This window comes from Arvicola amphibius, chromosome 1 (assembly GCF_903992535.2).
Source record: "Arvicola amphibius chromosome 1, mArvAmp1.2, whole genome shotgun sequence".
In the NCBI taxonomy this organism is placed as follows: Eukaryota; Metazoa; Chordata; class Mammalia; order Rodentia; family Cricetidae; genus Arvicola; species Arvicola amphibius.
In genome coordinates, this window is record NC_052047.1 from 65,382,430 (window position 1) to 65,405,669 (window position 23,240).

Sequence of the window (23,240 nt, forward strand, 5' to 3'; positions counted from 1 at the left end):
GGCTGCCAAGCTTTGTTCACAGAAGCCCCAGGGCCCCACCCCTAGACAGAAAGTCCACCCACCGTGAGGACAGCAGTGCTGGGTCCCAGTCTCTGTAGACAAGGTGGGGCTCTGGGTAGGAGGTCAGGGGCCTGGTGGTCACACCAGAAGACTCTGGCAAGAAAGCAGAACTCCGGGCCTCAGTTTCCTCCTCGAGAACTGAGAAGTCCCACGAGCTGTCTGGCTCAGCACAGAGGGTGCAGGTTTCACCACAGTCGCAATGAAGCAAAGACGGGTGATCCTGAAGAGACGGAGTCCCCATCTCTCATGCTCAGTGTTACTCCCACACCCAAGTACTAGCATGGAAGGGAGGCATTCAGAGCATCCTGTCTATGGGCAAATCCCATACCTGAACCCCAGGATTCGAGCCGGCATCACCCTCTTTCTGGGTCTGCCTATTAATAACCTGTGGAAGTCGCCTCCTCTTGAGTCACATCCTTGTGACACCATTCCACCAGACACAGTGACACATCGGCCAGCATCAGGAAGCAATCTTTCATGTCACTTAGCCAAGTAAGAGGATCGCACAGTGTCTCAAAGAGAGGAAAACTCGTGCAAAGGCCTTGGGGTCAGGACGAGAGACGGCGCACACACCTTCAGACATATAAGACTAAAGTGCCATGTTCAGGGCACATTACCTGGCTGAGGCAGACAGGGTCTAAGCACTGGGGCCGAGGCACCAAGCAGGCCTACGCTCCAGTCCCATCTTTGTCCCTTGCTGCTAATGCAAGTCATTTATTGAGAATGGGACTCTCACAAGGACTCTGTCACAGGCACTTGGCCCAGTACTAGTGCCAAAGTCCTTGGGGTGAGGGCACCCTGCTGAGCTCCGATTCCCAGCACTAGGGCACAGAGACAATGAGGGAACACAGTGGTCATATTGTTTGTGGCCATGAAGTTCATCGGGGGTATAGGGGGTGATGTGAGAAAGGCAGTCAGAGATCCACCCCCATGGCTTCATGCCAGAGCCATGTGCAGAGGTCAGGGGTCAGCCCTAGCACACTGAGTGAGCACCTGATGTGTCCTTGTCTGGAGCCACGGTACCAGACCTCCCACAGTCTGGCCTATCTGTTGGGGACTCCCAGGATAGGCTTCCAGAGACACCAGCCCTGATCTCTGTGATCGAGAGTGGCCGTGGCCTGCTCCAGCATCTATTGCTCAACACTCCGGTATTTCTCACATCACATCGGCCTCCTTGGGCAACACAAAATCAACAGGTTCCCTGGATCTGCTCAGCCTGGATGCTTTCCAGTCCTCTATCCCAGTGAGTTCCAGTGCCCAGTGTCACCAAGGCCCTCATTCTTAGCTTCTCTATACGCTATAGGTTCCTGAGGTTATTCTGGCCCCTGTCCAGCCTGCCCCAGGGTAGGGCCCATTCAGGCTGAGTCAGCAGACCACCCCCCCCAACCCCGCCTGCACACTCTCCACATAAGACCTTCGGGTCTTTCTTAATCCACAGGATCTCTTCCCCGTCCCCAGACATCACTATTTTTTAAGCTGGTCCGAATTGTTTGATGCTGCTGCTTAATTTTTATTCTCTTACTTTATTTTATTCCTTAGTCTCTTGGATTTTGTCACTTTTTATTCCTTAGCTTTTGCTGTTTGTTCTCTATGATAGTGTGGTTCCTCAAAGACACACACACACACACACACACACACACACACACATGCATGACAAGAACTCCACCACTCAGATGTACCTCCAAACCCCATTTTTGTGGTGTCCAGATGGCCCTGGACTCAACCCTCCCTAGTGGCTGAGACAGTAGGTGTGTACCTCTGCAGCAAGCTACCCCTTAGGAAATTTTTAGGTCTCCTTTTAAGGTAACACTTTGCCCTCTCATTGGGTTCCTCTTGGGGTCAACCACACATCAAAGGTAGCACAGGTGATAGCCCAGAGCCTCTATTGGGGTCTCAGTAGGAAGAGGCTATGGGGAGCTGCAGTAATCAGATCTAGGTCTCAAGATGGATAGTCAGAGAGAGAAATAGAGAGAGACAGGGACAGGACAGAGGGAAGAGACTAGGGGACACACAGGAATAGCTGTGGAGAGGGACCAAAAGCAGGAAGGAGGTGCAGGCCAGACCCTGGCTTGCGGAACTGAGAACTGCTTGTTCCTCCTCATCTGGGAACCCAAGGCCTCAAAGGCCTGGTGGTGGACACCATGACTCACAGCCTATTGCTGGCTCCTGTCCTCACCCTCCAGTGTGGGCCCAGCTGTCCTATCCATTCCCAGACACCCTCACACTACCCCATTGTTTGGAGGCCTCTGTGGGCGGGAGAGGGACCCAGACCTGGCTTTTTCTCAGCACTTTGGTATAGTCTTTGGCAGTCAAAAGAGGCCAGTCGGGGGAAGGGAGTGTCTCCTCTCTACCCACCCAAAGGCCCTACCTGTCTCCTTACAAGACCAGGCTTCCTATGTCCCACGCTCTCCTGTCTTGAGACACTCTGCCTCAGCCTCAGCAGCAGGCAGCTGTTAAAGGTGACTGAGCTTGGCCTCAGGGTTCAAGGTCTTCATCCACACATCCTAGCCACTTTCCCTCTGACCCTTGACCTCCTCATGCTGTCCTTTCTAGAACACTTTCACCTGGCCTCCAACCCAGGGCAGATGCCCCATGTTCAGGCTGGGTGACAGTGCCTTCAGGATCCTCAGTCAGCAGGTGGGGAGGCTTCTGAAGACAGAGAGCCTCTAATGGTGTTTATGTCCCATCCATTGTTCCCTAAGCCTGATTCTTCAAGCCCTCCTGCAGAATGGAGATGTGTCCAGTCTGAGTCCTTGACCACCACAGCCTCAGATCCATGTTAACCCCAAGTTCTGTGTACAGACTCCCTGTTCCCAGTATGGCAGTGCCTAGCCTTGTTACCTGTCCCCCATATTACCCCCACCCCGCTCCAGAAGCTCCCATAAGTAAGGTGACTTCTAGTGGTCAGCAGAGCTCAGGTCTAAGCTTCCACGTGGCAGTCTCTCTTCCTGGCTACAGACTGTCCGTAGGGGCTGAGGCACAGCTCTGTCAGTGCTGTGGACACAGCCTCAGGAAGTCAAGTCTGTCTCCTTCCTCCTGAGAGAGACCTAGCTGCCATCATCAGCAAAAAGAACCCCAGCCTGGGCTGTCTGGGGAGCAAGCTGGGCTGGGCAGAGCCTGAGCCACTAGCCCCAGTCCTCACCAGGTATGCTCCCTGTCTAAGGGTCCCTCTGTGGCACCTTACCCCCTCCCTAGTTACTTTACCTCTCTCCCCCACAGGCCTGCTTTTTCACCCACAGTCACGCTGCTCACCAGTTTCCTCAGAGGCTACTGCCGTAGGGTGGGGAGATTGAGACGTCTCCAGACCCCAAAGTGAGTTTTGTTTTCCCAGTCTTTGAGACAGGGTCTCACTATGTAGCCTCAGCTAACCTACAACTTGCTATATAAGCCAGATTGGCTGCAAGGTTGTAGCTATCCTCCTGCTTCTGACTTCCAAGTGCTAGGGCTAGAGGGATGTAGCATCATGCTCACCTCACCGTGATCCTTAAAAACACAAACCAAAGGACTCCCCAAGGAGATGGCTCAGTCAGCCAAGCACTGTCCACACAAGCATGAGGGCATGAATTCAGATCCTCAGCCACCCACGTGAAAAACCAGGTGAGGCGGTGTACAACTGTGATCCTGCACTGGGGGGCGGACAGAGACAGAGGGATTACAAGGCCTGTCAACCAGTCAATTTAGCTGACTTGCCAAGCTCCAGGCCCAATGAGAGACTCTGTCTCAAGAAGTAAGGTAGAAAATGATGGGGAAGACATCCAGCACCAACCTTGGACTCCACATCCATGTACACAAATGTACACATGGGTTTCCCTACAAAAATATAAAAACACAAGCAAACATACATACAAGAATACACACTCACACAAATCACAAACACAACCTCAGTGCTCCCAGGACCCACACTGCCCAGTACCATTCCTTTCTCCCCGCTTCTGACCAGCAATCATTTCCTGCCCCCACTCCACAGGGTACCTCATGTACCATTGGTGGTCTTGAGTGGGCTGAGGCCTGGGCCTGGAGTGGATCTCTTCCTGTGTCTCTGGACCCCAACCCAGGCTGCTCCCTTGATGCCCAGCAGAAAGAACCTTGATTGTGGAAGGGATGTCTGAGGCAGGGCCCAGAGGTGGGGACAGGAGGAATGGCCTTTCTCAACCCTCTTCCTCCTCAGGCAACTTCCTGTCTCCGAAGTGGGCACAGCCACCGCCAACCACAGCACTGTTCACCCTCCTGGTGACATCTTTGAGAAAATGGGAAGACTGCTGTCAGAGATTGAACTTTCCTGAAGCTGGGGGTCTCAGGGCTGAGCTCTGTCCAGTGGACACAATGGCAAACTCCACAGCAGGCAAAACCAGGGCCAGGTCCCCTAATCAGAGCACATGCCTCAGGCTAGGCCCCACTTCCTCAGGCAGTTATAGCCTTGGGTCCGAGAGGGAAGGGCTCAGTTCTGGAGAAGCCTAGAAGGCCAATTTGTTCCAGATGGCTCCTGCCCTGGGGTTCCACCCCAGAGAAGCTCCCTCTCTGTAGAAGTCCCAGCCCTGGCATGTGCTAGGCTCAAAAGCTGGAATGGGGTTCCCTGGAGCTGCGCACTCACCCTACTGGTAGAATTGGACAGACAAGCAATAAGATTGGGCAGGAATCCCCAGGGAAGGTGGCCAGCTGGAAGCACAACATGAAGTCCTGAGACAGGGAGGGTGCAAGTCTCAGCACTATTATCTCTAGTCAGTGGGGAGCCCTGACAGCCTGACACCAACTATGGCGGTCCTCAGGCCCTGCACAGAGCAAGTTCCCATTGGATCACTACTATGTATCCCGACCTTTCATACACCCCATGAGGGTAGACCTTTTATGCCTGCGCTATACAGAGCGTGAAGGAAAGACCCCAGCTCACACAGCATGGTCTGATGGAAGCTATCTGAACCAACCTGACCCCAGGAGGCCATTAATAGGTTTCTACAAATTTCTGATAAAAGAAGGTAACGGCAACAAGGGGCTGAATCCCTTACTCTGCCATGGTCAGACCCAGGCAATTGGCCTTGGACCTGCCTGCTGGGGCCAGGCCCAAACACTGTTTACCTAGCCATCAGGGAGAAAGGGTCAATGTCAATCACTTCCCTCTTCCAGAAAGGAGCTTCCTTTCCTGGATTCAAATGGTGTGTGTTGGGGGGGCAGACAGGGTCAAAGGGCTGCTTCTGCAGTGCCTCTTCTTGCTCAGTTGTCTGGCACTGTGCTTTCTAGGGCTGAGCTCCCCAAATCTGCCAGCTCAGGATTCCAGGCTAGCTTTTCCAGATGCCAGCTCATCCCACTCTCCTAATGGCTGCAAATTCCACCTTCCCCTGGGGACTCTTACAGGTTCCAGTTCTTGGGGTCAGCACCTAAGAAGCCTCTGGCAGGCAGCTTATGGGAGACCAGGCTGACTTCAATTTTGGCCTCAATATGTATCTTTTTCTTCTTTTTATTTTTTTAAGATGAGAGCGTGAACATGATTGCCCACTACCACATATTATGAAGTCCCTACATTTGGGGAAGCTGCAGGGGTCAGCACATCTAAAGTACAATGGATAAGCCTTGGCTCGGGAAAACCACCTTCATGATCACAGTACCTCCCTTACCAGGGACTGTCAATGTGTGTCTCTGAACAGTCGCTGTCACAGAGAAGGGCACTGTTTCAGTTTAGGGCAGGGCCACATGGTTATTCAGAGCTTGGCAACTGTTCTTTCTACCAGAAAGAAGTCCCTGCCAAGCCAGGCAGTGGTGGTACACACCTTTAGTCCCAGCACTAAGAGGCAGAGACAGGTGGACCTCTGTAAGCTCAAAGCCAGCCTGAACTACAGAGCGAGTTCCAGGACAGCCAGTGCTGCACAGAGAAAACCTGTCTTTAAAAAAAAAAAAAAAGTCCCTTGTCTCCCCACCTGTCCTGCTGCTGAATGAGACCAGGCTTAGGAGGGTCTGGGTCCCTGAGGCTGAGTGGCAGATAGTGGCATGGGAGGGGCTGTGGAAGATATTAGAGAGCTTTGTGAGAGGCCCCAGCATGGGAACCCACTGCTGTCTGCGTGGAAACTCTGCCAGCCTGGGCGGCACAGCTTCCAGGATGACAGGGCCGTGTTTGTCTTCAGTGCTCAATGGAGAGTTGAGTGTAGGTGAGAGGAGGGGCAGACCAACTTCAAAGAACCTGGCAGAATCCTGCACCCCTGCCAGCAGCTACCCAACCCACCCAGCCTGCAGGAACTGCCCTGCTCAGGAAGGCCCTGTACTCTCACTTTGAGGCCAACACAGAGTCCCCTATTGCATGAGTTCCTGATGGGGTGGGGGGATGGACAGATAGGTCATGGCGATACAGTTATGAGGAGGCACATGGCTCAGGAGCAGGGCAGGCAAGAGGACCCCTTGATCACTATTGAGATAATTGTATCTTTAATAACAATTCCTTCTCAGAGAGCATGGTGGGATGGGCCAGACACTGGGGTACTGCTTCTCCCGGCAATCCTTGTCCTCACACCTGTGGGCCTGACCACTCCTAGGGCCCAGGCTTGGCTTTGGGCCCGGTACAGGGAGCACACAGCATGTGAGGGAGGGACATTAGTTCAGATAAGCAGCCCTCTGAAATGTCACAGAGGCAGGGAACAGGATGGAGTGGCAATTCCCAGGTCCCCCCACCTCCATCCAGGTATCAAATGAACTGTGAAATGAAAGCTCTAGGCTTTCGAAGCTATGAGGCAAAGCTGAAACCCAGCCCAGCATTCTAGGCCCCCAGACTAGCCCTGGCCTCTTCCCATCCTGTGGAGTAGGTAGCTGTAAGGGCTTGGCCATCTCCTTACCTGCCTCAGCATGGTGGGTAGGGCCATAGCGAAATCCCAGGGTATGGGGATAGGTGTATTGCTTCTTTTTGATATACTTTATAAAAATATACCGTTTTGTTTTGTTTTGTTTTTTTTCATGACAGGGTTCCTCTGTGTCCTGTCTCACTCTGTAGATCAGGCTGGCCTCAAATGAAGAGATTCATTTGCCTCTGCCTCCCAAGTGCTGGGATCAAAGGCATGCACCATCACTGCCCAGTCAGGGACAGCTGTCCTTCCAATACCACAGAACAGATAATAATACCCTGAGGTCCAGACTGGAGAAACCCCCAAAATAGACCTGTTCTGGCACAAGAGCATGAATCCCCACCTCAGGCCTGAGGACACTGCCTTGAGAGGGCATCTCAGAGGCCTGTAACACTCAAAGTTTGAGGGAATTGTCATTTAAATATCCCAGTGATCCCATGAGCCAATCCTGATGTGATCCCATTTCACAGGGAAGGTGCTGAAGCCCCCAAACGTAAGCTGGACAAGGCCTGGAACACGGTTCTGTCTCGGTTCTCGTGACAACTCTGTGCCTTTAGTGCTCAGCCTCTGCTCTGAGAACCCCAGGAAACCAGCCTGAGCTGGCTCAGTCCTGAGCCATGAGGAAGCCCAGCTCTGGTCATGGCATGCATAGCACCAACTTGGCAGATCCCAAGCCAACAACCACACCCCCTTCTGCAGGCTCAAGCAGGCAGACACCCTGCACCCGACTCAGCCGCCTAAAGCAGGCGTGTTTGGTTGTGGGCCACCCCAGCATGCCCAGCCTGTGTGCAGTAAACGTGATTCACAGGGAAGCAGGCAACAGTTCTCGGAATTGGAGTTTGACCCTTGAGCACGGGAGTGTATGCCACAAGGGTGCCTGTTAGCTGACCTCTCCAGGTGACTGCCCCAAGTGATCAAGCCAACACTGTTTCTGGAAGCCAGCTAGCAAAAATCACTCAGGTATGCCTGGAACTGTCCGCGGCCAGTTCATGGGGATCAAGGAGTTGCCTCTGGATCCTGGGGCCAGTGATTACAACACAGAGCAACAGGAAGTCCAAACATTTGGTTTTGGAACCTCAGAAGTCAGGGTGAAGAAGAAAAAGGTAGCTGGGATGGCTTCTGGGCTCCCATGATGACCCTCAACCTGAAGTCCAGGTGGCTCTCTGTCTCATTCCTATTTTCCCTGGAGTTCATGGGTAGGGGTGGGGGTGGGGGACTGACACTGAGCCCAGGCCCAGTCACGTGACTCTGTACCTGCACGTTGCTTTACAGAACAGAAAAGTGAGAGTTGAGAAGTATAATTTGGACCTGGAGAGAAGATGCCTTAGAGGTTAAGAGCACTGACTGTTCTTCCAGAGAACTCAGGTTCAAGTCCCAGCACCCACATGGCAGCTCACAACTGTCTGTAACTTCAGTTCCAGAGGATCCAACCTCACACAGACGTACGTGCAGACAAGACATCAATGTACATAAAATAAATAAATCATTAACTTAAAAAAAAAGTATAGCCGGGCGGTGGTGGTGCACGCCTTTAATCCCAGCACTGGGGAGGCAGAGATGGGTGAATCTCTGTGAGTTCAAGGTCAGCCTGGTCTACAGAGCTAGTTCCAGGACAGCCAGGGTTTTGAGAAACCCTGTCTCAAAAAACAAAACAAACAAATAAACAACAACAACAACAACAAAAACCCAAGTATAATTTGCCTGGAGGCCCAGGGCCCTGGGTCATGGCAGCAGCAGGCAGCAGTATTTCTCTGGCCTTCATCCTCACTGCCCACTAGGCACAGGCTGACGGGCAGTGAGGGAGGTGGACGGAGAGCCTGGAAAGTTCCCACAACTCCTAGGCACCCCAATCATGGAACCATCTCCAGTGCATTCCTTGAGTGCCCGGACAGCACCATGGAGGCCTCCTGAGGCCCAACGGGTACCTGACTCGCAGAGGCAGTCTCTCAGGTTTGGAGAGCGTGTTTTCTTGCTCTCCAGACTTCTGCATGCTCTCACCATGCCTGGCACAAACAGGGCACTTAGGTCAATGACCTCCCTGGCGTGTCTGTCCCTGCCTAAGAGTTACGTGTCCAGCCCATAAGCCTTGCCTTCCTGGCCTTAAGTTCCCATCTCCTCTGCCCGGTTGCCCACTTCCCCTGCCAAGCAGGGTTAGAATAGAGCCCTACATTTCAGTGCCCAGGGAATACGGAGGACATGAACCAGCCAGACGATGACAGGAAGGCAAGGCCTGTCAGAATCTCTGACCCTTGGTCCCCTCATGATGGAGCTTTGAGGACAGAACCCACACTGGCCAGTCCTTGTAGATACAGGTGTTTGCCCACAAGACCAATGCAGGCAGGAACCTGGAAACCTGTCCTTTGCCCCAGGCCTCACTAGGCCTGACCTCACCCAACCTCAACCACAAGCAGAAATGGCCCATTGTCCCTGTGTGACAAGAACACACAGAGGAAGCACTCCCAGGATTTGAGTACCAGCTACACACCACAACACACCGCTAGCAGCAGTGGGCACTCATAACCTCTCTTGGGTAGAAAGTGGTTCCCAGTCCTGTTACAGACGTCGTGGAGGTTCAGCAACAGGAAACACCTGATGAATATCATGTAGCTGGATTTGAACCCAGGACCCCAGCCTGAGTTTATGCTCTTCCTTCTGACCCTGTATGACTAAAGCAGGTGATTTTGACTCTCTGAATTGCCTGGGCTTCCTATCCATGGGCTTACATGTGCACATGTATCCATATGGGGGCAACAAGACGCTCCGGGCTGACTCAGCCCTCCACTTCCTCTATCCGTGTGAATAGGAGGGGCCAAGGCAGTTCTGGAGTCTACCTTCCTTCCCTTTGTCTCTCTTAGCCCAGCCTCCTGAGTGGGGGCTTCTGTATAACTCTATAGGGGGACACCCCCAAAAGGCTAGATTCTTGGTACTCCCCTCCTGCCAGGTGGCTTTGCCCATCAGAAACTACCCTTTCAGTTTGTCCCCTCTGCCAGGGTCTGTTTCCATCCAGAACCCAGAACCAGGTCCCGGAGAGACAGAGGGGGCATGGGAAAGGAGGTGGCAGATCTGTGGTTCTCATCTCCTTGGGGCCACTCCCAGGACCCAGGAGTGGAGAGCTGGATCTGAGGCCCTGCACTGGGCTTCCCTGCCAGGAAAAGAACACAGTCCAGCTCCTCCTCTGGTCCAGAAGGACCTAAGCCCCTGAGTAAGGGCTGGCACTCACCTAGGCCATACAGAGTTGGCACAGGCCTGACCTGAACCCGTGCTCCTGCTCCCAGCCCAAAACCTAACCCCTGGACCCATTCTGTTGTGAAACAATTCTGTGCATTTCCCCATCGACCCAGCAGGTGACAGTTCCAGAGCCTCTTCAAGTGGGATTTCATGCCAGAGGTCCCACACAGTGCCCCAGCCAGGGTGGTGTCTCAGGACTGCTTACTGGGGTCACATGTCTAGGCGGTACTGAACCACCAGAGTCAACCAAAGAACAGACAGATGGGCAAACAGGGAGCAGCAGGCGCTCAGGGTCACGAGAGGGGGCAGAGGGAATTGGCTCCAACGGGGTTTCAACTGATTAACAGCCAAGGCGCAGGGCTGCAGAAAGGGTGGGCTGTAGGGTGGAGGTGGAACATGTCGGCTAACCTACAACTCTCGACCACTCTTCCATTCTCTCAGACAGTCACTCTTCCTCAAGATCTGAAAACTCCCCACACCCCGCCATTCATGCATCAGTCAGCGTGAATCAGCTCTAACAGGTGGCTTTTCTCTCAAACTTCTCTGACGGAAGGAAAGTTTGGATTACCGGGAGGGAATGGAAGAAAATTAGCCTTCTGAGTCTTGGAAGCCCCTCTAGATGGGCCCTGTAGCGGGTGCCAGAGGAACAGGAGGGACACAGGACACACGCGAAACACCACTTCACCTCCTGGACTGAACCGCCCAGACCTAGGACCTGGATGCCGCCTCTGTTTACCCCACTCCCACCCCACGGCGGGACACAGGTTCAAAGGAGCCAGGCAGGTCTCTGAGACACAACTGCGCCGCCCATGTCCATGTCCCGTCCCGCGACCCATGCAGTGCCTTACCCGCCGGTTCCCAGCCCACGGGCTCTGCGTCCGGGAGGCGGATCCCTGCTGTGCTGCCCAGCTTTGCGGCGGGCAGACCCGGCAGCCAGGCGCCCCGGCGTAGGCCCCGCCTCCGAGATACCCCCCCCCCCCGCACCACTCTCCCCCGCGCCGCCAGCCCCCTCCCAGGTTCAGGTCCTGCCCACGCCCTTTCACTCCGCCCCACCCTGGACTTGTTTCTCTTGCTTCTCAACTTGTTCCCTCCCCTTCTCTGGCAACGTAGTACAGTGCAGGCTATGGCAGCGCAGGAGATTGGTTGGTGTACTAAGATGCGGGGGCTTGTAACCAGCAAACTGTAGATGCTCGCTAGATCTAGGTAAATGACTACACACACACACACACACACACACACACACACACACACCTTCTATCTGGTGGCCTCCTTCAGAATCTGTCTTCTGGCTGCAAACTTGCTGGGTGGGTCTGACTCAAATCCAGGCACCAGGGAAGGACACCTGGTCACCTAGCCACCTGGTCACTAACCCCTCAGAGTCAAGGAAGGTTTGCTGGGAACCTCTGGAGTCTTCCTGGGGATTTTTCAACTACGGCCAGTGCTGGGTTCCAGTGCTGAAGTCAAGGACACAAGATCCCCTGTGCACAGTCACTAAGGTCTTTGACTCAGCCCGTTTGGCCCATCTGTAGACCTGAAGGACCCCATTTAAGGGGCAGGGACCTGGAGAGGGGTGGTTTCCTCGCAGGAGATGACTTCCTGTGGGAGCCAGGCGGGAATGTGAACCTGGAGTGGAGCCAGACTTGAGAAAAGTGGAACCTTCCAAAGAGAAGGCTCACTGCTTGGGTGTCAGAGATGGAATTATCCCCAAGGGGACTGACTCGAGGTCCTAGATTCAGAAGCTACTGGCCAAGGGAGGACAGGCTCTGACTTGGGGCCAAAGGGAGCTGCCCAGGTGCGGGGGAACCAGCAGCTGCAGAGACAGGGGCTCTGCTGGCTGCTCCAGACCAGGCTGAGGCTGGAGGAGCTGGGTATGAGTCATTCACGCTGAGCTATGGGGGAACTTGGGGAACAGCCAGACCTTAGGGAGGGTTGTAGCTGCACAAATGTGGGTCATGCCTCTATCTACCTGTTCCAGGGATGCTCAGGTCCAAAGGGCCCATGCTCAGCCCCTCTGCTTAGCTCTTCGATGTGAGGCATCCTTGCAGGCAGAGAGGTTACTGGGTGTAGGGGAAGTGGCAGAGGCCATAAAATTAGATGGCTGAGCATTGAGACCAAATATAGAGAGGCTGGTGCCCAATAGGAAAATACCGGAAAACCTGGAGAAGTTTCAGCCAACAGGGCACTGAGTTTTCCATTGGTGATGGGATGCGGTCCACCCGCCAGATAACTGAGAGAGGAGCAGGAAGTGTGCCCGGAATCCTAGCCCTTCCGCCCTCAGATACACACTCATTACTCCTGTCTCTGGCCCCAGAGCTCACACCGCTTGCCCACAGCTTAGCTCTCATGGATCCGAGTGGTAAGGAGGCGGGTGCTGACTGGCTAAGATGCCCACCCTCTGGCGGTACCCATCATGCCCCCATCTCTGGATGCCCAGGTATCACTTCTGAGTAGCTGAAGCTGCCTGTGACCCTCTGCCCGCCGTGAGTTGATTCACCTCCTGTGGAGAAGGCCACGGCAGAGCACTGGGCTGTGAGCCCTGAATTCTGCAGTGTCAGCCCTGCCTCTGTCCTCTGATGTCCCCATCTCACACAGTTGCCTCACTCCTGAGACTTGGCTCAGGCTTAGACGTGGCTAGACACATCTATCCCTGGTGTCAAGTTCAGTTAATAGGATGCATGAGTCCATAAAGGACCCTGCTTGGCACTGAAATGATTCAAGGCAAATCCTGACCCACACAGCTAATAGGAAACGGACATCGATGTCATTGGGTCACAGTGCAGCTCTTGTCCCCAGAGCTGAAGGAGGGACGGAGATCAGTAAGGAAGTAGAGCAAAGACAGACATTGGTGCCACCTGCAGGAACCTGACTGAAGGCAGAGTCAGGGTTGGCTTCCAGATACAGAGTTCAGAGCAGACCCAGGAGCACAGAGAATAGCCATAGAAATGTAGTTCAGGGGAGGCCTGAGGAGCTGGGCACACAGAATTCCCAACCAGAGCTGAAAAGATGGGAGGATGTGCAGGACAGACCCCAGGCTTCCGTGAGCAGAAGGGAGGCAAAGCCTCCTTACCAGCCATAAAGAGGGGGAAGCAGGCTCTGCAAAGCACATGCCTAGTGAGCCATCCTCCTGCATGCCTATCTCTTGCCTGCTGAGGACCAAGCTGCTGGTCTGGTGGGCTCTTCCAGGACCCAGAATATGCACCGACAACTGCAGTCTGACAAAGGTGCAGGATCATGCAAGGGCCAAGACCAGGCTGGAGGTCAGGGTGGGTCATATACTGTCCTTTAAGGTTCTCAACCTGTGGGCCGCGACTCTTTGGGGGGTCACATATCAGATATTTACATTACAATTCATGACAGTAACAAAACTACGGTTGTAAAGTCACAACAAAACAATTTTATGGGTGGGATCCCCCATACACGAGGAGCTGTATTAAAGGGTCGCAGCATTAGGAAGGTTGAGAACACCTGCTCTAAAGCAGAGTTGCCAGGCTGTCCTCTTCCTGGCACTGGAGGCCACCTTAGCAGCTCACCTGGCAACCCCTCATCCCAGAACCTCTCTCCCCAGCCAGGCAAGGGTCCCTTTCGTTCCTTGTCCTCACACCCCATATCCTGTCTGTACTTCTGTCTATCTGGCATCCTACTTGCTTGTGCCCAGTACACGGCCCTTGCCAAGCCTCAGCTTACTTCTTCCTCTCTCCACCGACCTGCTCCTCCCTAGGGGATTCTGTTATGCTCTCTCCTCAGAGTTCCCTATAGCCTGTCATCTTCCCAGAGCTGAGACCCTGTCCTTAGGTGAGCCCAAGCCTCCCCAGCCCCACTGGTCTTCCTGGGAGCCTCCGTTCACGGCTCCCACTCTGAGTGGTCACACCGTCCCCTTGCCATTCTTCCAACATTCCAGGCACACGCCCAGCTCAGAGCCTTTGCTCCTGCTAGTTCCTCCGAGCTCACTCTTCCTCCACACACATGGAACAACAACAACAACAACAACGACAATAATAATAATAATAATAATAATAATAATAATTTCTTTAGCTGAAAGCAAGAAAGTTCTTTCTCTCTCTCATGCTCTCTCTCTCTCTCGCTCTCTCTCTCTCTCTCTTGCTCTCTCTGTGTGGGGGCACATGCATGCATGGAGAGGCCACAGGTCAATGTCAAGTGCCTTCCTCAGAAGTTTGCCGTATTTTATGAGACGGGGGTCTCTCAGTGAATATATAGCTTACCAATTCAGTTAATCTAGTAGCCAACAAATTATAGGGATCCCCTGTACCCACCTGTCCCCCAAAACTGGGGTTACAGGTATCTGCCACTGCACACAGCACATGGGTACTTGAGGATCTGAACTGATATCCTCATGCTGGCATGGCTGGACCATCTCCCTGGCCCTCCTTGATTCCTCCACAATTTGTCCACCCCCTCATGTCCCTTTCTCTTCCCCGGTCCTGTGAACTCCAACATGTGACATGACCAGACTTCCTTTAGGATGTCATACTACTAGAGCAAGACCTTGCTCGCCTAGGTCACTGCTGTGTTCTCAGGTGCTCATCCTCTCCCTGGATTAAAGGAGAGTGTGCTCCAGGGAAGGGCCACTTGACCAGTCAGGTTCTGAGGAAACATTAGGCCTGCTTGACCAATCAGATTCCTGTGTCTGAGGAAACATTAGGCCGACTTTCTCATTTCTATCCCTAGGAATGTCACTGTTGATTTTAACAAGCACCTCACAGCAAGGCTGCTTCCCCTTGGTGGGCCTGGTTCTGGGTAGCACTGAAGTGGAAGGCTACTGGTCACTCATTTGGGGGACAGCAGAAGGCAGGGCAATCCATAGACCAAAGCACTGAGGGTGAGCATGGAAAGATTCTCAGGACCTGGGAACCTTGGAATGGAGTCAACTCAGGCTAGAATCTCACTGGGAAGAGGTGTATGGGAGGGAGGGTTGGCCTCAAACAGACATGGAGACATCAGGCAGACCGTGAGGGCAAGGCTGAGGCTGCTGGGAGACTGGCCTAAGAGCACACCTGGCAGGAAAAGCAGGCAGGGTAGGAGCTGTCTTACTGGGTTCTGGGTCTTCTGGGTCTCGTCTTTTTTTTTTTCAGACTGGATGTGACATTTACTACTGAACATGAGTTGGCAAGGTACAGGAGAACACTGTGAAAGCTCACCACTTGTCCAGGGGACCACAATAAAGGATATATTTGACCCCACAGCCATCAGGAATGAGTCGCTTCTCAGCAACCATGTCTTCAGATTCATCTGCATTAAATTTAGCTAAGCCCCATTTCTTTGAGACGTGGATCTTGTGGCGGCCAGGAAACTTGAACTTGGCTCTATGAAGAGCCTCAATCACATGTTCCTTATTCTGCAGCTTGGTGCGGAAGGACATGACCTCGCCAAGGTGAACCCTGGCCACTGTGCCCTGGGGCTTCCCAAAGGCACCATGCATACCTGTCTGGAACCTACACTGGGGACAGCATTGAGATCAAAGACTTAAATAAGTGCCAGAAAACTGTCTGCAAGGTCCCTTAGGGCAACCCATATAGGTAACAGGCTCCGTACACTACCAAGGAGGCTGCTGTTTGCAATCACTGCACACTGGGTCTCGTATTATCCAGGGCCAGAGCCTGTGGTTCTCTCACACTGGTCTGGCTCAAGGAGACAGGATGTGTTTTCCTTCGCTGGCATGAGAAAGCATCAAGGTAGAGGTAGGGGCAGAGGGTGGGTAGTGGAGTGGCTGAAGGGACTTTTACATGCTAAGCTATAGATGGCGTGGGCACATGCAGGGCCTTGATACAAGTCTGGGACATTCTCCAAACTACAGTTCTTACAGGTTCATCTCTATTGCGCCAGTCCTGCGTGCACCCTGGGAGAGCCAGCTAAGCATCCCTGCACAGGAGGTCTCTCCAGGCTGCCATGCCATGCCCACATGCATATGTCTGTTTCAGCTTTTATGACACCCTGCAGGGAAGGGCTCTGCCAGTCAACACAGGGTCCTGCTCACCTGGCTCCAACCTGTGAGCATCTGACCAGCATCCACTATCTCTTGTGCCTGGCCAGGGCAGGCTTCTTGGCCAGTCAGAGAGCAGATGTGGGGCTGATGAAGTTGGAGCAGGCTTCCTGAAGATAGCAGGACCAAGCTGGACCAGACCTGGAAGGGCTTTCTTGGTGAAGATGCAGTGTTGGACAGAGGGAGGATGGGCCAGGGCCACAGCCAGGTGGAAGAGCCTGTGAGCACCCCAGAGTCTCCTTTCCTTTCACGGACCTACCTGCTCACAGCTGCCTGACTTTGGTGACAAGCCCAGCTTGGTTCTGGCTTTGTTCGCTGAAAAGTTTATCTGAATCAGTTTTCGATCTAGAACACCGTAAAACCTCGTTTAGTTGAAAATTCTATTTAAAAACACAAACCCTGTGGGCGGCAGACCCCGGCCTCATGCGTACTGATGTTTCTATTTTTACACTCCAAACATGTTCTCAGCCCCCGGAGCCTGATTTGGAACTTGAAAGCAGCCTGTGCTATTCTGGGTTCCACTTCCGGGCTCAGTGGGGTGATGGAGGCGGTATTTGTCTACACAGACACTGCTCTGCCCTCTGCCCTCCCCACACCTCACCTCTGGTCTCCTCCAGCCCTCTTTTATCCACATGACCTTCAGGAAAACGAAGGGGTCTGGAAGGGGAAGACCACAGGCTTGGGTAGGGAAGTTGTGGCTTTCAACAGTGTGTGGTTCCCCATTATCTCCAGAAAGGGTCACCAGTCACCTAAGCCGGTGTCAGGAGGGGTGGCCAGCCTTTCTCATGTCAACATTGGTCACTGAGATATGGGGTGAAAAATGGCACAGTGACTGTAAAGTCTTCCGGGACCAGAAGTGGAAGGAAGGGGAAATAGATGAGCCTGGCCCAGGAGACTTGAGGACTGTCCTGCCCATCCCCTAGGGCTGCCGCCTGGCTCTGCCTAATGGAAATGAACGTGGGGCTCACCCAAAAAGCTCCAGAACCACCTGCCCCTCCAGACCTGGCATGGGTTCTGGATGGGTCCTGAAATCTTCAGCACCAGCCCAGCCTGGGCTGCTAGAGACTCATTTCTTTTCCCTTTCTACTCTTTTATTCTTAGACCTTGGTCTCCATTCCAACACTCAAGCGTCCTCAAATCATGCTGGCAAGACCCAAGGCTTCTAGATATACCCTGAGCACAAACACTCCCATCTACCAACCTTGGGACATAGGGTTGAACTCTCAATGCCATGGTTCCTAATGTGCCCATCCTTGTCAAGCTGCCCTGGAATCCTCCTATGCCAGAGACCCGCCCCAACACACAGGGTCTCTGTTGGCCCTGCCTCTTCTCCTGACCTCCAGAGCGGCAGGACTGGAGGAGTGGCAGCTGTGACAAGTAGCCAGACTCAGGCTCAGCCTTGGAGTCTTGAAAAGGACTCCCAGATTCAGGCTCTGCTTTGACATTTGCCTGAAAAGGAACCCCTGCCCCAGGCTGTGGCTTTCCCATCTCAAAAGGAAGCTTCCACAGAAGCACGGAAGGCTAAGAGAGAGTGAGAGGTGCTCACTGGAGGTGGGGATGAACCTGCCCTGTCCTGTGATAGCATGTTCCCAGTGATGCTTCCTCTCCAGTGGACATAGGCTTAAACTGCTAAAATCCATTTTCCTTATTTTAAACTCTTTGGTTTTTTGTTTGTTTGTTTGTTTGTTTGTTTGTTTTTCGAGACAGAGTTTCTCTGGATCTTTGAAGCCTATCCTGGAACTAGCTCTTGTAGACCAGGCTGGCTTCGAACCCACAGAGATCCACCTGCCTCTGCCTCCCAAGTGCTGGAATTAAAGACGTGCACCACCACCACCCAACTTATTTTAAACTCTTAAGAAGTGACCACTGTGATTCCAGGGACACGCTCTGCAGAAGCACAAAAATAAACTAGCCCGGGCTGGAGAGATGGCTCAGAGGCTAAGAGCATTGAATATACTTCCAAAGGTCCTGAGTTCAATTCCCAGCAACCACATGGTGGCTCACAACCATCTGTAATGAGATATTGCCCTCTTCTAGCCTGCAGGGACATATTCAGGCAGACCACTTTATACTTAATAAATAAATAAATCTTTAAAAAAAATAAAATAAACTAGCCCGAGGCACAGGTTCGTATGAAGTTCCATTGCTTACCCAGGCCTGAGGGTGTAATCACAATGCTTGAGATGCCGAGGCAGGAGGACTGCCAAAGTCTGAGGCCAGCCTGGGCTACATAGTGAGTTCCAGGACAGTCTGAGCCAGAATTTGAGAAGCCCCACCGTTGGTAAGGCTCACAAAACACAGCAGTTACCCTGCTCCCTTGTCCAGAAGCCACAGTTCAACTCTGTCCTTCTTTTGTTTGTTTCATTTCCCTGTTCCTAAAGGACACTCTCATTGCTACTTCCTATCCCCAACATCACTTTCTCAGCGCTTGCCTGGCTAAGTGAACACCCTTAGCCTTGAAGCAGCCAGTTTCCTCTCCCCAGCTTGCTTCTCCTGGAGCTAATAAATGCCATCATTTCAGCTTTGCTCACCCTCCTGAAGGAAGTTACTGAAATCCTGTCAAATGCCCAGACCTCCGCAAAGGCGTTCCAATACAATACAATAGACATTCCATCAGCCCCCAAGGACTCTGCTAAATTTGTCATGGTCGCCACTGACTCTTGCCCACAATCTCCCTTCACCATTTTTGCTTCTGTGGAATCCCCTACTGCAGGGTTCCTGCTTCCTCTTTCTCAATTTCCTCCATCTCTTTGGAGAAGCACACCCTCAAGTGATTCCTGAGGACGGAGCACATTTTTGGAGGTCTTGCTGCTGCTGGCCATTTGTGCCTTGGCTGATCCAGTGTCTCTGACCGTTGTGTTCCGCTGGCTGTCATGGTTCTAATTCCGGTCTTTTCTCTCTGTACACTTATAAGGCCTCTAACTCACGATTCTGAGAGTCCTGCAGACATTGTCTGAAGCACACATCTTTTGCCTCCTTGTATCTGAACCCTCAGTCTATCTTTTTAACCTCTATCTTAGCTCGCTTTCTGTTTCTGTGATTAAATACCATGACCAAAAGCAACTTGGAGAGGAAATGGTTTATTTCACCTTAGAGTTTATAGTACATCATGAAAAGAAGCCAGAGCAGGAACTCGCGACAGAAACCTGGAGACAAGAACCAAAAAGGGAATGGAGGAGCATTGCTTACTGCCCTGCTCCTCATGGCTTGCTCAGCCTGCTTTCTTATATAACTCAGGACTACCTGCTCAGGGTGGCACCACCCACAGTGGGCTGGGCCTTGCTACATCAGTCATTAATCAAGAAAATTCCCCCACAGGCTAATTGATGGAGACATTTTTTCAACTGACCCCTTCCCAGATAACTCCAGCAAATTGACAAAAAAAAAAAACAACCAACCAACCAAACAAACAAAAAAACCCCAATAAAGTTACTGGGTGGTGATGGTGCATGCTCTTTAATCCCAGCACTAGGGAGGCTGAGTCAGGCAGATCTCTGTGAGTTCGAGGCCAGCCTGGTCTACAAGAGCTAGTTCCAGGACAGGCTCCAAAGCTACAGAGAAACCCTGTCTTGAAAAACCACCCCCCCAAAAAAAAGAAAAGAAAAGAAAGAAAAAAGGCAAAAAAAACCCCCAACAACCCAACTAGTACAAACTAGTACAACCTGGAAACTTGATTTTCTCCCCTTGTTCCCTTTCTAGACCTTTTATTAATGTTATAACTCCTAGACTCTTACTTTGGCATCTCTTTCTTTCTCACACACCCCTGTTTTTCAGTGTTTAGCTTTACTGTAGGATTTCCTTTGTCCTGGGCTGGTATTGGAAGACAAAGATTCTTGCTGTCGAACCTGCCAAGCCCAGGACCCATGAGGAGGAATGAGAGAATCAATTCTTGGAAGCTGTTCTCTGACCTCCATGTCATGCCCCTCCCTGCACTCTCTCTCAACAAATACGAAAATATTAATTAATCTAATAATGATTTCCTTAATCTTCTGGCTCTTCTATTGAGTTTCTTTACTCATGTACATATATACATACATATTTTTTCTAGGATCATATATATATATATATGTTTCAAGATATATATATATATGCACACACACATAAAATATTGAACTTCTATGATCACATTTGTGCATGTATGTCTTTCTCTATGTGGAGAGAGAGAGAGAGAGAGAGAGAGAGAGAGAGAGAGAGAGAGAGAGAGAGAGAGAAGAGGTTTCACGTAGCTCAGGCTGACCTTGAACTCCGGACTGTCCTGTCTTCACTCCCTGAGTGATGGGATTCCAGTCATATGACACCACACCCAGGTTATGCAGTGTTGAGGATCAAACCCAGGGTTTCATGCAGGCAATCAACTCTGCTAACTGAGCTATATCTGAAACTTTCATGATCATATTTTAAATTTCAAGAGTTGTTCATATTTTCTAAATATTCTTTTCCCTAGCATCCAGTTCTATCTTTCATGAGTATGTACAAACTTCTCTCTTTGTTTCTTGAAGCTAGAAATTACGTTTTCTAAGCCAGGTATGAATAGTACACACACCTGTCGACCTCACCAATCAGGAGGCTGAGGTGAAAGGATTGCTTGGGTCCACTTCACTGGCCCAGGTGCAACTTTGAAGATGTGTTCTTAGCAGGCTTTCACTGTGACCCACCTACCTGTTGTCTCCACCAATATATTTGGTAAACATCTTGGACTGAGACTTTTTCTGTTCTCTCACAAAATCTCATGCAGCATGTAGCTGTTTTCACAGTGGAATGTTTTCTGGAGCAACTTGAATTCATGTTTCTGGGTCACTGTTATTCATACTTGACTCTAGAATGAACTATCTCGTCTTATGTCCTTTGCAGTGGGAGTTGTGCTTTGCCTGGACAAATGTATTTCAGTCCCTCTGAAAGAAGAGGGTTATAACGCAAGACCACGCCTGGATATGCCAGCGCCACTGTTTGCATGGTAAACTACAAACTAAACAGCGTTTCAGCCTTCGCAGCACCCAGGAAGGCCCAGCTTGGACTTGTCTTAAACCTCCCTGAGCTCTTTGCCTGGTGTAGAACATGACTGGGGTTCATCTCTGGTCTCTGTTCTCAACCTGAGGCCCTGAATACAGGAATCTGCTCCAGTTCACTGCTGAGCGCCTTATGCTCTCCACCAGGGCTGCACATATAGCCTGTTGCTGCCCTCAGTGGGACACAGCCGCAGACCTCACCTTAAAGAATGGTCTAGAAGTTAAACACAGCCTATGGGTATACACACCTCCACTGCTAGAACAGTGTGTGTGTGTGTGCGCGCGCGCGCGTGTGCGTACGTGTGCATGTGTGTGTGTGTGTGCGCGCGCGTGCATGTGTTCTTCCCCTGAGGAAGCCAGGGGTAGAGCTACCAAGGATGATGCTGCAACTCGGGACCCATGAGCAGCACCCGCCCTGTTCCCATATCCGGTGTGTTAGCTGAGTAGGTGAGTAAGGCTGTGTGTAGGTAGGTGAAACAGGAAAATAGTTCACACTGCCAGTCACAAAGGAGAAAAAAATCATTCACAAACAGGAATTGAATCTTCACACTGTGTCTTATTCAGTGCAGCCTGGGAAAGGAGAACAAGTCTGTTGTCGCCAAACCTTCTCTTAGCGTGTTTTCTGGAGAACCAGAACAAAGGCGCTATGAAGTTCAGTGTCCTTCCTCTGGGCAGGTGGACTTTGGCTTCCTGATTGCTTTCTTTGTTACGCACACCAAACACTGCGGAGTTTTTCGCTCCTCCCATTTGAATGATGTCTAGACTGAAGACTGAGAACAAACCGACCATTAGCAGTGTGTATGTGCTGAGCTGCCCTCCAAGTGCAGCCGCAATGTGTTCTTATACTTCCGAGCACTTCCCACCCGCAAGACTGAAGGGGGTGTTCCCTTAATGCTCAGGAGTCCACTCAGGAGAAGAGCCGGGGCTCTGCTTCTGAGAAGGCACTCGGGGACAAGAGCAGCCACAGGTCACCCCAGGAATCACCAGGCGTTCATCGGGATGCACAGATATTTATCATCCACCAAACAGAGACTCAGGACCAAGGTATCAGGGAAGAGACATCCAGCCTGATGTTTAATCAGATGTTGCTCAGGCCTAGAGTAGACGAGATTGGTGCCCGAGGTTCTGGTCCTCAAGCCTTTGTGGCCACACTGCCCCCTTGTGGACACTTTCCTTGAAGGTCTGTTGTACCTGTGAAGGCTGCCTCTGTTGGCTGCTTCTGTTGGAAATGTTAGAGCAGTGTGTGTGTGTGTGTGTGTGTGTGTGTGTGTGTGTGTGTGTGTGCTTGAGTGTTGACGTGTGTTGGCATCAGTTAGGCCAGCCACAACCTTACTGGCCTACTGGCCACAAATCCTGGCCCTGGGAGGCCTTTGCTTCCCACATAGCCTCCTTCCGGACACAGCTGACTCTTGAGGTCACAAGGACAAGGCTGAAGTCCCAGCACTTAAAATTAAGCAGGAGAGAAGTAGGAAAAGTTGCAGGTCCCAAAGAGACCTGTGAGAGCCACAGGAAGAGAGCTCTGAGGCTTCAGACTGACAACTGCCTGCCAGCAATTAAGCTAGCGTCAGATGAGAGGCCTGCCCACTTGATCCACTGCATCACCGGAAACCCGTGGCTTTTCAGGACTTGGAATGAGATGCCATCTCTCCGAGGGCCCAGAGACCACCAGTCTTCTCCTGTCCTACGCATGGTTACCCTGGGAACCCTCCCTTTGGCACTGTTTCCCTTTCATGGGAATCCAAGTGCCAGCCTCTCTTCATCCTTTACAATAGATACCCTACCTCCTACACACACACACTTACTGCTGGCCCAGGTTGTTCCCAAACTTATGATCCTCCTGCCTTGGTCTCTGGAATGCTGGGATTCTAGGCCTGATCTCTGGTTCATCTAATCTCCCTTTTTAAGGTGGGTTCCCCCACTCCCCTTCTTGGTTCCCATACATTATACCCCTTCTTTTTCTTACTGTATTAGTTACTTTTCTTACCGTGGAAATGCCCAACGACAAACAACTCAAAGGAAGAAGGGCTTATTTTGACTCCTGGTTTGAGGGGACACAGTCCATCACCGGGGGAGGTATGGCAGCTGGAGCGTGAGGCCACATTCCAGGAAGCCAAGGAGACAATGGTA

At 51.9% G+C, this 23,240-nt stretch overlaps 1 protein-coding gene and 2 pseudogenes across 2 annotated transcripts in view; all 3 read right to left on the reverse strand.

The window, feature by feature from the left end:
- Sh3bp2 (SH3 domain binding protein 2) overlaps positions 1 to 11,059 on the reverse strand; it is a 34,517-nt gene extending 23,458 nt beyond the window's left edge. The window contains exon 1 of one of the 2 annotated variants that reach the window (XM_038314133.2): positions 10,958 to 11,059. The gene's annotated coding sequence lies outside the window, so the exon portion shown is untranslated. Of the gene's footprint in view, positions 1 to 3,531; positions 3,570 to 10,957 lie in introns of those variants that run through there. The other variant, XM_038314137.2, reaches the window with a different exon arrangement.
- Positions 5,526 to 5,679, reverse strand: LOC119806152 (annotated as a pseudogene).
- A 4,548-nt stretch (positions 11,060 to 15,607) lies between the features above and the next one.
- Positions 15,608 to 15,715, reverse strand: LOC119806075 (annotated as a pseudogene).
- Between the last annotated feature and the right edge of the window lie 7,525 nt (positions 15,716 to 23,240).